Raw genomic sequence first — 14,449 nt, 5'->3', positions numbered from 1 at the left:
ACAACAGTGGATCTAACACCGAACCCTGTGGGACTCCACTAATAACATTAGTCCACGAAGAGCAGCACCCATTGATTACCACCCTCTGTCTTCTCCCACTTAACCATCCTTTAGATCGGTTACGCAAATGGTCTGAAAATGGCAACTGAAAAAAATAATTCTTCTAAATAAAACCTTATCTTCTGATAAGGTTTTGCACGTAGGACAGAGGATTCAAGGAGTTACATGCACTTATTGGCTGATGCTATCGAGGCAGTATTAGGTGCGTCGGAAAACTGCTAGTTTGGGGGATACGCAGGCTAATAGTTTAACAGTAGCTGCTGGAAGAGGTGAAAAAAAAAAAACTATTATGTTAGGGTCACCCGGTAATTTCTTACATATACCCTTGTATATTGTGTCTGTAAATTGCGTGTGTTCTCTGGTCAATTTGCCTGTTTTGCTGGACGAAAAAATCCAAGTTTCTTGTGGGAAGGAACCTTTCTATCTACGCGTGATACCGACTAACTCAGCCCACAGAGCGAAAAAAGTCCATTAAAGTTCCTCGCATGATCTACGGGATTCGAACCCGGGTCTTCTCCACCCCGCTCTGAGGAGGGCAGTAACGATACCACTGAGCAACTCGCGCAGACTGCGAGAGGTGATAGTGATTCTTGCACTGCTTCTATTGGAATATAGACATAATACGTACATATATGGGTATACGTAAAAAATTACGGGTGGCCCTAATATAATAATCTGATATATTGTGGTTTTTTTTGTTTTTTTTGCTTCTATTCTATTCTATTGGAATAAGCAGCAGCCTGGAAAACATGATGCTGGGGAGTTCAAGGACAGTTGGGAGTAATCGAGGAACAAGTAAATATTCCTTATATCTGTGTTAGGGTAAGTAAGAGTAAGAACAGGTGCATGTACATCAATGCTAGGAGTTTAGTAAATAAATTTGATCAATTTGAACTGCTGGTCAATAAATACATCAAAGGTAGATATTATTGGGACATCAGAGACGTGGTGTTACCCAGATATAAGGAATGCAGAACTGGAATTTGGGAAGCACAATGAGTACAGATAAGATAGACAGGATAGGAAGGGACGAGGGATTATTCTGTTAGCTTAGAAACACTTAAAATCTAAGGCAGTGCATCCAGTTGACATTGGCGGACAGTGCAAAGTTGAGTCACTTTGTGGTGACACTGGGAAAGCAAAATTGAGAGCAGGAGCGTATTACAGGCCTAATCACTCTGATGAGTACAATGAACAATTGTACAAAGAAATTAGAGTGGGACAGAAAATCAGATTGTCTTGTAATGGATTTTAACTTCCCAGATATTGACTGGAACTTGTGGATTGGTCACTCGCACACTAGCAAGACTTTGGTGGATTTACTGGATGATTGTGTTCTACAGCAGCATGTTTGAGAGGCGACCAGAGGGAATACTACTCTGATTAACAGCAGTGATTATCCATTCATTAAGAATCTGAAGATAGAGGAACCACTAGGTGGCAGTGATCACAATGAGTTGATGTTGGATTTACTCAAAGATGTAACTACCATCAGGAGTAAAGGGAAGGGTGTTTGCTTTCGTAAAGGCTACAATAAAGGCCTGAGACAGTTTTTAAATTCTATACAGTAGGATCAACTGATGATGTTACCAGCAACAAATTCTAAATGGGAACTATTCAAAGAATTGATCTTTGAAGCTACTAGGCTTTTCATACCAACTACGAAATAATGTTCAAGGTTTAGTCCTAAATGGATGTCAGACGAACTAATGAGATTCGTGGCAGAGTAGAAAAATTCATGGGATACATGTAAATTATCATGTGACACAGAAGCCTATGGTAGATGTAAGCTGGACTGTAATCAAGTCACAAAGGAGGTAAGCAGGCTAAGGCTGGTTACGAAAAATCTTTGGCAGCAAAGAGTTCGTTTCTTATGTAAACTCTACAAGGAATGGAATGAATCAGATTAGCCCACCTGATATCGAAGGTTCGACTCTTGATGACGCTGCTGCTCAGGTTCAAAATACCCATTGTCAAACAATGAGTATTTTGTATCTACATTTACACACGAGGGAAGTTATTCACGGAGGGAATGCCAGACGTTTATCAAACTCTGGCTGGGAGCTAAATGATTTCTAATAACTGAGAGAAAAGTGGAGGAGCAATTGTTGATATTAAACATTAGAAAGGCACGTAGGGGGAATGGGATCTATCCAGTTATATTTAAGGTAAAGGAGGCAGCAAAGAAAGTAAGCAAACCCTTGCCATAATTATGAGAGCATCCTTGGATTCAAGTAGGTCCCCGCTGACTACTGACTGGAAAATTTCAAATGTTTCACCAATTCACAAAGGGGATCAAAGGATGACACAAGTAACTACAGACCTGTTAGTTTAACTTTTGTTCTGGGGAATTTAATCGATTCACTGATTAAAGAAGCACCGCAGGATCATCTTGACAAGACTCTAGTTATAGTTCAGACACAGCATGAGTTCGTTAAGGGGAAGTCTTTTCTGACCAATTTTATTGGATACTATGATGTGGTCACAAAGGAATTTAATGCAAAAATAAATTTTGATATCATATATTTCGATTTTAGGAAAGGTTTTGATACTGTTGCAAATGGAAGACTACTGTACGAATTGGGGCTGTGTGGCATTAAGGGCAAATTTGCTATGTATCAAGGGAGGGTTGAGTAGGAGAAGATAGTGAGTGGTAATCAATGGACATTTGTCGTAGTGGATTAATGTTATTAGTAGAGTCCCCCAGGGTTTGGTGCTGGGCTCATTGTTGTTTTCTGTATTTATTAATGATATTGATGAAGGTATATCAGGCTTAATGTCCAAGTTTGCAGATGATACGAAGATTGGAAGGGTTGTTAATGACACTAATGAGTACACTACTGCAGTGGATCTAGAAAAGTTGAGGGGATGGGCTGAGAGGTAGCAACTAAAGTTTAACATTGACAAATGTAAAGTATTGCATATGGGGGCAGTAACCCCAAAGTAGCGTATCAGCTGTGTGGTACTGCACTCAGAGTAGTGGAGAATACAAAAGACCTGGGGGTAATAGTGCAGTCAGATATGAAGTTTACTGAGCGGTGCAGACAGACTGCAAAAGTAGCGCATGGCATCTTGTCAACGATATACAGGAAGTTTTCTAGTAGGGGTAATTAGGTGATTATCCCCTTATATGGGGCAATGGTGAGTACTGTATACAGACTGTATATATGGAGTACTGTATACAGGGTGATTCACTACCAGTGCGACAAACTTGCAGGAGGTGTAGGGGACACAAAGACGAATCGGAATCACATAGTATTGCAGGGTCCGAAATGCCTTCGTCATGAGGTAGAGGGCGTTGAACGGAAGGTCGCGTGAACAGCGATCCCGCTGGAAGTCAGCATTTGCGAACCGTTTCTGTTGAAGAAATCAAGTCGCAAAAGTCCTCCGGAGTGGATAATCCGCAGGCTCCAATGATTGGACGCGTTGCAGATGGTATGAACTCATTTGGTTTGTTGACCATATCCTCCATACAGTGGAGTGGGAAATACACAATCGTTGGCCTATCGCTCGAGTACTCGTACACGGATTGCCTTCTGCAAGACGTAGGACATTCTCCGTATTGTCTGGCGTCTCGTCGTTCGCTCTCGATTCATGGTACCTATCGTGAAACAACCAGTCTCACGTAACCTTCTGTGCACACGTAGGAAAATCGTATGATGAGGAGCACGCCTGTGCGGGAAACGTTCCTGCTACAAGCGCAGAGCGGCGCGCCCGTTACAGTCCGCAGCTCCATACGCGAGGTGCATGTCGGCCAGTTCAACGTTTGAATACTCGTCCATCCTACTGCCTCGGGAACCGGTTCGCCAATGCTGACTTCCAGCGGGATCGCTGTTCAAGCGACCTCCCGTTCAACGTCCTCTACCGCATGACGAAGGCATTTCCGATCCTGCAATGCTATGTGATTCCGATTCGTCTTTGTGCCCCCTACACCTCCTGCAAGTTTGTTGCACTGGTAGTGAATCTCCCTGTATATGGAGGCCTCATTTTAAGAAGGATGTAGAGCTGCGGGAAAAACGAGATTTGCTGAATGGAACAAAGGGTTGCTTTTACGAAGAAAGGGTTAAGTTATGAAAATTGCAGTGTCTGGAGATCAAATCATGGGGTTTAGTATATAAAATAACAAGAGATAAATCCTTCATCCCTGAAATTTTTAACACTGTACAGGCTAACTCTCAGGAAACCTCCAACTGGTTTGATTCAGCTAACCTAATCCTTGACAGGTTGTTTCCTCCAGACGATGTTGCTGAGGATCTCCCAGAGCATACAGCAATTAGAAGAGCAAATCGAAACTACGCCACAGAAAGCACAACGGATCCTTTCACCCTAGAAGAGCTGAATGCAGTATTACAGAAAATAAACCCAAACAAATGCTCTGGCCTAGACCAGATAGAGTATACCTTCATCTTTCGTCTGTTTTAACTAAGGCCGCTATACCTCCTCCTGTTGTACAATAAATGCCTCCAGGGAGGTATCTTTCCCAAGGACTGGAAAACTGCTCTTCTGCGCCTTATAAAGAAACCACACAAGCCCCCTTCAGATCCTCGCTCCTTCCGTCTCATTACACTCTTGGCAAATCTCGGGAAAATTCTCGAGCGTCTTATGGCCCTAAGTGTCTCGGCGCTTAAATCTAATCGAAATCTAATCTCTCCACATCATTATGGCTTCACACCAGGACGCTCCTCTGAAGAGGCTTTTTTTGACCTGGTGTTACATATCGAAAACTCCGAAGCTAAGTTTGAATTGGCAATCTTTGTCGATTTTGAGGGAGCGTTCGACAGTCTGGTGGGACAGCGCTTTGGAGCCCCTCCGGTCTGCCTCCTGTTTCCATCAATTATATAAACTTTTCCTTAGCTACTTCTCCAAAGAACTGTTATCCTAAAATCTAAGTATCAACATGTCCTCAGGCCTGTCTCTCGGGGAGCCCCAGGGGTCGGTTTTTGGGCCTGTGGTGTGGAATATGGTTCTACAGAATTGGCTGTCCCGTTCTTTTGAGAACACCAAAGTTGTTGCCTTTGCCGATGACCTTACCATCATTGTGTATGGAAAATCTAGGAGTACCATTGAACATAATGCCAATTTTAAGGTGGTAGATGACTTTCATCAACCGGTGAAATACCACCACTTTGCTTATTGGAGGCTTGAAGTGGTGAAACCCATGTTTAGTCTCTAGAACTAAGTTTCCGGCATCCACCTCCCCCCATACTTCACCTTCAACCCATGCACGGTACTAAGTGCTATAGGTTTTGATACCTTTCGTGTTTGGGGTTTTCATTAAAAAAAAACAAACAAAAATCTGGTCCTGGCTGATCTCTCCTCCTGGGCAGCATTGAACAAACTCCGCATTAACAAAAGTAAACCCAAAATGATGCTCTTTAAGCACAAGCTAGACCTCAGGCGTCCACCATAGGTTAAAATCTCTGGAATCCTGCTACCCATAGTTACTGAAGCTACCATTCTTGGAGTGGTAATTGATCATAAATTGAGCTTCCTGCCACACCTCACCCATCTCAGATCAAAAGTCGAGAAGCTCTCTGGCTCCATTATTCGTATCTCCAGGAATGACTGGGGCCTTTCCAAGAGGACACTTCGTCTGTACTATAAAGCAGTCTTCCTTCCAATTGTCACATATGGAGCCGGTGCCTGGTTTCACCGAGTTGGCTTGGTCAAGATGAGAAACAGATTGAGTTCTATCCAACGTACAATGCTACTGGCTACCCTGAGAGTTTGCAGAACAGTTTCTACAGAAGCCATACAAGTCATACCTGGAACTCTTCCTCTGGATTTTTATGATGCTTACAGACGACTAGTATTTAGAATTAAAAACAGCATCCCCACTAAGATCCTTGACATCGAGCTTGATCTTGACACTGACCCAAAAGCTGAGAAAGCCAGATGCTACAACGAGTTAGTGAACATCTGGCAGACCCGCTGGGATACATCCCAGGTTGGAGTGGTTACTAGAAAATTCCTTCCTGATGTAACCTTTACATCCTCTAATTTGGTCCAATCCTGGCTTTCCCTCACCATGGAGACTTCCTTCCTAGTTACTTGGACATGGCTCTCTTAATGAAAAACTGCACCAACTAGGCCTCTGCCCGACTGGCCTGTGCTACTGTGGAGCCAAGGAAAACTGGAGGCACCTCCTTTTTGACTGTATTCTATACGAAGACTTGAGACAAGATTTAGTGACCACCATCCCAATATCGGGAAACTAATTAGACCAGTTACTCCAAACCCCTGAACGTTTATTTGCTCTTCACAACTTTGCTATGGAAGTCTTTTCTCGAAGGAGGAGATCATATAGAGTGGTCAACACCCCTGGCCTGAAGTGGATTAAACAATGGTATTTTTTTTTTTTTTTTCTCTCTTTCTCCTGCTCCTCCATGCATTCTGTTTGGAGTCAGCCACTCCACACTTACTTTCATTATATATATATATTTTTTTTAATTATTTTTATTTTTATTAATTAATTAATTTATTTTTTTATTATTATTATTTTTATTATTTTTTATATTATTATAATATTTCTTATATATATATATTTTATTTTTATTTAATTTTTTTCCCCATTACCAACACCACGGGTGGTTTTTTTTTTTTTCTTTTTCTTTCTTTTTTGTCTGCCCCTCTGGAATGGGCCCTCAGAGGATCCTGACCTACCTGCTGGCAACATCATGTGGGTCAGAGTCTCTTTTGAGACAGTACGTGCATTACTGGGACTGGCCCACTTTCCCGTGGTGTGGACGAGTACCCAGAATCATCTGTCCAGGTGACTGATGCTTCTGAGTAGCCAAGTGGCCAGACACAACAACAGAACACACACAAACCTACGTCACACACATATGGCCCAATTGTAGTGGTATTGTTCTTCACAGAGATACGAGGCGGAGTTGAACAGATGTTCTAGGTGCCGCCCTTTACAAAAACACATGTCCACATGTCCAAATCATCTCGTAGGTGCGAGGTGATCTGATTGAGGTGTTGTTGTTGTTGTGTTTGGGTTTTCTGGCACAAGGGCCTCTTGGGCCATATTGTGCCTAATTGAGGTGTATAAGGCGCTTGCTTCCGTAGCCATATGGGAAGGAGCAGCAGTGCGTAGCACACGCTTCTTGAGACCGGGGTTCGAGCCCGTGACCACCAAATACGGAGGATGCGGAAAGGTCAGGGAATGACCACCGCATATCCCGGAGCAATATGGCCTTAGTTGCTAATGCTCATAAAAAAAAAAATAAATAAATAAAAATAACAAACAAAAAAAAAATTGAGGTGTATAAGGCCTTGAATGGTTATATCAAGCTCACTGCTGATGGGGTTCATCCTCTTGCCCAGACTAATCGCCTGAGGAGACATAAATTCAAATTGAGGATAAACAGTTGTATAACAGATGTACGAAAATTTGCCTTTAGCCAGCTGGTGGTTGACTGCTGGTACAAATTTCCATCTGTCGTCGTACTTTACAGCTTAAATAAATTTAAGACGGAATTTATTTCTAGACAAATGTTGCATATGATGCAACATAAGGCATCATAGATGCTTATATAGCATCATAGAGGCATATGATGCTATATAAGCTTGCTTTCCTGTATCATATGCCTCTACTAATGCTGATGCTAATTAACTGGATTAATTAATGCTAATTAATCCAGTTTCGTCTAGGCTGAAAAAGACTTGATGGTTTCAGTCAGGCATAAAATGTTCCATGAAGTGTAAACAGGTGGTTAGGGTGGAGTGTCTTGTCTGCAATATGTAAGATCCTTGCAATTAGGGAAAAGGATATCATCATCCTTTGTATATGACGATAGTGAGATCGTATTTAGAATGTTCTGTTCAACTCTAGAGGCCATACTAGAAGAAAGAAACAGCACTTCTAGAAAGAGTTCCTAGAAGGGTAACCGGGTTGGTGAGGAGTGCCAATCGATGTCCATATGAAGAACGGATTAGAAAGTGCGGATTTCAATGCATCGGCATTATCATATGCATATGATAGGAAGCTTATATAGCACCAGCCAAAAAAAAAAAAAAAAAAAAAAACTCTTCCCATTTCGCCCATCCATTCATTCCAAATGTTTGTCTAGTTCTGCCTTGAACTGCTTGGTAACGTGACATCTTAGGCGTGCCTGATAGTGGTATATCAGGTCCTGAAGGGCATCAGTAAAATGAAGGAGGAAGATATTTCCACTGGCAGAAGACAGAAAATCCAGTGGACAGAAATAATTTTTGGGGAATAATACAAGTCTGGATCATTTGAAATTTACCTTCGGTACCGTGTTGTAGATCACTGGAATGAATTGACTGCCACAGTGATTGAGATTGATAGTTTGGTAAAGTTCAAAGCCGAACGGAATAGGCACTTTTTGGCGACAGGAAAGGTATGAGATAGTTGTTTTTGGAGATGCGTAAGAAAAAGCCCTTTTTCTTGGATCATTTTTTAATTATAATACTGATAATAATCAGAAAATGTATAATGAAGAGATAAATTATAATATATGCTTCACATGATTACGTTCTTGGAAGCTATCATACCTTACAAACGATGTTTTTAACACATTTTAGTTGAGTATCCTAAGAAATACTTTAATTAATAGCTAAAAGAGCAGCAATGGCTCAATACGTTCTAAGTTATAAGTAAATTAGTTTAGTAATGGAAGATTTACCTCTATGATGTCTTGTAGAACATTACAAGACATCATAGAGGTAATTTCAACTACGGAGAGTATCAGCACTGAAGTGTTCTACAAGATATTATAGAGGTAAATCTTCAATTTCTAAACTAAGAAATACTTTATATAAAAGAATTACACTGAGTGATCACTGAATTATGACCACCTACCTAATACTTCGTAGGTCCTCCTTTTGCCTACAGTACAGCATCTATCCAACATGGCATTGATTCAACAAGATGTTGGAAGCGTTCGGGAGGTATGGCCAACCAAGCTTTGTGTAATGCGGCTAGCAATGCAGGTATGGAGGTGATTGGTGTGTCCAGCCCCCTGATATGCGTTTCCATATTGTCCCACAAGTGCTCTATAGGATTGATATCGGGGAGTTCGGAGGCCAATCGATATGCTGGAAGTCAGAACTATGTTCCTCAAACCATTCCTGGACATCAAGTGCCCGATGGCTCGGCATATTGTCATCTTGGAAGACGCCATCGCCATTCGGGAAAAAGTGTAACATAGCGGGGTGTACACAGTCAGCAAGCAGTTGACGATAGCGGAGATCACTGATATGTTGTTCCACATGCACCAAGGGTTCAAGTTCCTGCCAGTGAAACAGCCCCACGCCTTATAACCGCCTCCACCGGCCTGCAATTTTGATACCATGATAATAATAATAATAAGATTCTTTATAAACATAAATTTTATACAATAGTGATTCCTTACACAGAAAGCCAGAGGAATTTTACAATTTGTTGTTTATACATGTGATTTTGTTTTATAAAAAAAAAATAATAATAATAATAAATAAATAATAATAATAATTAATAGATCAAAGCAAAGATGATAATCAAAATGTAAAAATGAAGTAGTAATTACAGCGAAAACGGACTACAAGTTGAGCAGAACATGAAATGACATCGGCTAGCTAAGATCGGCACTTACATAAATGTCCTTTACAAACAGCTAGATAGGACAAGATGCCATCGCGATATGCCTCGCGATGATGGATCAAGAGCCTCATGTTGTTGACGCCAAATCGTACACGACCATCTACGGTGTGGAGTAAATAACGTGACTCATCCGACCAGCACACCGTCTTCCAACGTCCAACTTGCATGATCCAACTTGCACCAGGCAAGTCTTTTACGCAAATGAACCTTGGTTTGGAGAGGATGCCGTAGGGGTCGTCTGCTGGTATAGCCCATACGTGCGAGTGTGCGACGCATGGTCATGCCAGATATTGTTCTGGGTTGGCTCATGTTGTATTGGGTAGTCAACTCTTGAACAGTGCTGCGCCTGTTCGTCTGTATGAGTCGTCGGACCCGGCGCTCACCTCTAACATCACCTCTGCCTTTCGCTAACCTTTGCAATTTTGCCATTTGCAATTTAACCTTTGGAATTTTACTACCTACTACCCACTGACATCTTATTTATGCTACGAAGTCGACTAACTCCGCACTATCGTACCTCACGTGGTCAAAGGTTGCATTCAGTTTTCATAGGGGTGGTCATAATTCAGTGATTGCTTAGTGTATACAGGGTGTCTCAAAAATTTTGGTACAATCGTTTAGGGGAGGTAGGTAACATCTAAAGGAATGTGAATCACATAGGAACCCATAACCGGAAACGTCACGGGAAAGTAGTAGCAGAGGCACACGAAGCAGAAATGACACAAGACATTAATCAGTGGCAAACATTTATTTGCATAATATTAATAATAGAGTACGAGAGGGAGGCATTTCATGATGTTACAACACATGCTCCAAGGTTCCACCATGAGACGCGATGCATGCGTGATACCGACGCAGCATGGATTGGCGGACACGCTCGAACACACCTGAAGTTTCTTTGACAGTAGCAGCAGCGCAGACGAGTCTCGCCACGAGATCCATTTCCGTCTCCACAGGCGATTCATACACGATAGATTTGAGGGCCCCCACAGAAAGAAATCAAGACTCGATAAATTAGGTGAGCGTGGGGGCCAGGGCAGGCAACGGGTCCGCCACGGCCAATCCATCGACGCCCAAAACGCCTGTTCAAATGGTCACGAACATAACTTCCATAATAGGCAGGCGCCCCGTCATGTTGAAACCAAATGTTGCGTCTCACATTTGCTGGAACATGGTCGAGTAACCCTGGTAGAACTTGTTCAAGAAAGATCAGATATTTAGCGGAGTTCATGCAGGATGTAACAGGTATGGGCCGACTAAGCAGTCACCGACCATACCTGCCCACACATTTATTGCGAAGCGATGTTGTTCCGCATGGGGGCGCACACCGTGTGGGTTGTCGTGAGCCCACACATGAGCATTGTGCTGATTGAATAAGCCTCATCCGTGAAAAAAATATAGGTTGGAAAATTCAAGTCTTGAACACTTTCTTCGAAAAACCACTGCGCAAAAGCCACACGTGCAGGATGATCTTGGGGGAGCAGTAACTGAACCCTTTGGAGATGAAAGGGGTGTAAGGAATCGTCGTGCCAGACACGCTGTACACGGCAACGAGACACTCCTAAAGCAGAGGCAACGTGCCGTTGCCTCTGCTTTAGGAGTGTCTCGATTATTCAGGACGGCATTCAACACACTTTCTTCGGGGGCGAGAGTTCGCGTGGAACGTAGTCTGCCCGCACTACTCCTGTTACCTCTAAATGACCCATAATCGCACAAATTTTGATGCACACGCGCAAACAAACGGTGGTCCGGTACATGTCTGTCTGGGAAGTGTTCTCCATAAATTCGTTGAGCGGCTCGTCCATTGCCCTCTGCTAATCCATACACTAGGTGCATGTCTGCCACCTCACAGTTCGTATATCGACGCATGCTCTTCCGTGCGGCCAGAACATGCGTCGATATGCTGCTGCTTGAATGAGTAAACCAGAAATGTTCCTTCTCGCGAACTGATGAACAGCGCCGTGTACCGACTTACGGTGACGTTTCCGGTTATGGGTTCCTATGCGATTCACATTCCTTTAGATGTTACCTCCCTCCCCTAAACGTTTGTACCAATATTTTTGAGACACCCTGTATAATTCACATTCTAGAAAATCTTTCATCCCAACCCGTTTCGTTGTGATTAAATGAACACCATACAGAGAGGAACACATTTCGTCTTTCAAGATTTTCAAGAGGAAATTTTCAAGATTATAAATGATGCTAGAACTAGGGTGGGACATAAATTCAAGTTACGGAGGGGAGATGTTTAGATTGGACAGAAGGAAGTTTTATTTTATCCAGCGAGTTATAATTACTGGAATAAGTTGGAGAAACCACTGCGCAAATGCCACACGTGCAGGATGATCTTGGGGGAGCAGTAACTGAACCCTTTGGAGATGAAAGGGTTGTAAGGAATCATCGTGCCAGACACGCTGTACACTGGGTGATAGAGGCTGACAGTTTGGGGAAATTCAAAGGACATCTGGATAATACCTTCGGGTGAGGGAAATGCGTAGGATGATAGGTTTAATTTCCTTTTCTTTTATTAATAATTAGTTTTTTTATCTTTGTTTTATTCGTTTTTTTTTTTTTTTTTTTTTTTTTTTTTTTGTAAGCTGCACCAGCCAAAAAAAAAAACACACGGTACACTGGTACACCGGTGGCTTTCTTGCACCACCCGGCCATTACTAATGGCCGCGTGGTGCAAGAAATTAATGATCTTGGCCATTACTAATGATCTAATACTGTTGCACGGTCTTTACTCAAAGAAGTTTTTCACTCTTAAGAAATGGAATGGAAAACATATCGTTAAGGAGACAACGGGATTATTCAACGATTCACAAGTTCAATGATATATTTGTGGGAGATAGGAGGACTGAGAACTCGCCGAATGTTCGCCGAACTAGTCCAACACCATTACAATTGTGATGCGTAGGGTTGTCTTGTTGAAAAATGCTTCAGTAGACCGGGAAGACGGTCAGAAATGATTGAGGAGTCTCGTCAGTGAGGCGCTGAATCAATATGTATCACTGGGCTCCAGGTTCACTAATCCTAACACTTTCCCCGCTGGCCTCTTCGTCCAGTGGGATTTCAAAGCCTCGTGTTGTAAGCACCTCATTCTCACTGTTCCATCCACACGGTACACTGGAAAATGCGATTCATGAAACCAATCATCCATTTATTATCATCCATTATCCAATGACTCCATACCTGCGCTGCACAGAGCAGCGCAGGGGTGCAGCCATTGGATTTGCATTTGTATATGAACACGCATTTGCATGTGATGGATCATCATCAGAGGTATTTGGGTTAGTGTTGGCCACGATAGCCCAACTGCGCCGGTGTCCAATGGATGGTCCGCATTGAAATGGGATGTGCCGTCTCCATATTGCGTTGAGTGATTATTTGCTACCACAGGAATATTAGTACCTCCTCTTTTCCCTTTGATCAATAACTTGCAGCTGACATGCACGGGAGTCTGTGCGGGTATCGTCACCGTCATCCCCACACCCGGTCGAAAAGAACCTGGTTCCAATCCCGTCGATGACGCGTGAAATTTTAGTGGGCTTTTTTCACTCCGTGGCTGAATTAATCGGTCTCAGGCGTAGACAGCAAGGTTACCCCCCCCCCCCCTAGAAACTTGGGTTTTTTCATCCAGCAAAACAGGCAAGGGTAACCCTAATAAATAATTTGACCTGCACGGGACCTCTGGCTGGTGAGTTCCATGTTAGGACCATTATAATTACACATGAGACATGGTTGGAAGGGAACTCTGTACGAAGGGGGCCGTTTTCAAGATACTGTAATCCGCTAATCTGGTCTCACGGCCTTCCCCTTTGGAATTCGGTTATTCATGTTTCCCTTCCCATTCTTCATTCAGAACATCGGTCTGTTGATTGCGGTAATGCAGGCTCTGTGCTTGTGCGGTAATGCAGGCTCTGTGCTTGTGCGGTAATGCAGGCTCTGTGCTTGTGCGGTAATGCAGGCTCTGTGCTTGTGCGTTAAATAGCCATGGTAGCGGTGGACGTAGCACATGAACTCAAGGTTGTAGAATGTTTTTTCCATGTGGCGATTGTATGCACAAAATCATGAGAAAGGTAGAGTAATTTAACATTACTTTTAAAAAATAAGGTATGAAAAATTGACTTAAGAAGAAATACTCACGCATAGAATAAAGACACAGATCAAATGGCTACACAGCATCGTCGCTCTCATTTTCTCAAAGCTGGCCTCCCGTGTATGGACATAAAATACTTTCTAGTTGATTTAACATGTATACTCTGTTATATATGCTTTTTTGTAATTATATGGTATCTAGAACCCAGGTGCTCATTTTTGTAATCCTATTTGTAAGACATCGATATTAAAGCTGATTAAAATACGGGACGTCTCCGGTTTAGTGGATTTCATATCTGTGTTATAGAATTAATAGTCTATCGCAGATGGCAGGAAAATGCCAACTGTCAGTTACAGTTTGTTAAGAAAAAAATATGAGGTAGGTTTTGGGAGAATCTATATTTCACTTCCCTTATGATGCTTATTGTACAGTTACTCTGTACAATACTTATAAGCAGAGTAACTGAAATAGCAATTTTATTTAAACTAGCATTAAATGGGCGTATCCATTATTGAACTCTGTTAATTAGACTCTTATTACTAAAAAGGTAGTAGTAGTAGTACTAGTAGTAGTGGCACTTGATGCAAGAAAGCAAGTGTAGGAGCTTATGCAGCATCAGCCAAAAAAAAAAAAAAAAATCACACCATACCCTCCAATTGCCTGTCCAGTTCCTCCTT

General features: G+C 42.3%; 1 long non-coding RNA gene across 1 annotated transcript in view; it reads right to left on the bottom strand.

Moving 5' to 3' along the window:
• LOC150076597 (uncharacterized) overlaps positions 1-13,887 on the bottom strand; it is a 134,234-nt gene extending 120,347 nt beyond the window's left edge. Inside the window, exon 1 of the long non-coding RNA XR_016547825.1 lies at positions 13,820-13,887. This is a non-coding gene — a long non-coding RNA (uncharacterized LOC150076597). The remainder of the gene's footprint in view (positions 1-13,819) is intronic.
• Between the last annotated feature and the right edge of the window lie 562 nt (positions 13,888-14,449).

The sequence above is a fragment of the Mastigoproctus giganteus genome, chromosome 13, assembly GCF_048544385.1.
Source record: "Mastigoproctus giganteus isolate SK-2022 chromosome 13, ASM4854438v1, whole genome shotgun sequence".
In the NCBI taxonomy this organism is placed as follows: domain Eukaryota; kingdom Metazoa; phylum Arthropoda; class Arachnida; order Uropygi; family Thelyphonidae; genus Mastigoproctus; species Mastigoproctus giganteus.
This window is presented reverse-complemented; position numbering and strand designations above follow the sequence as displayed.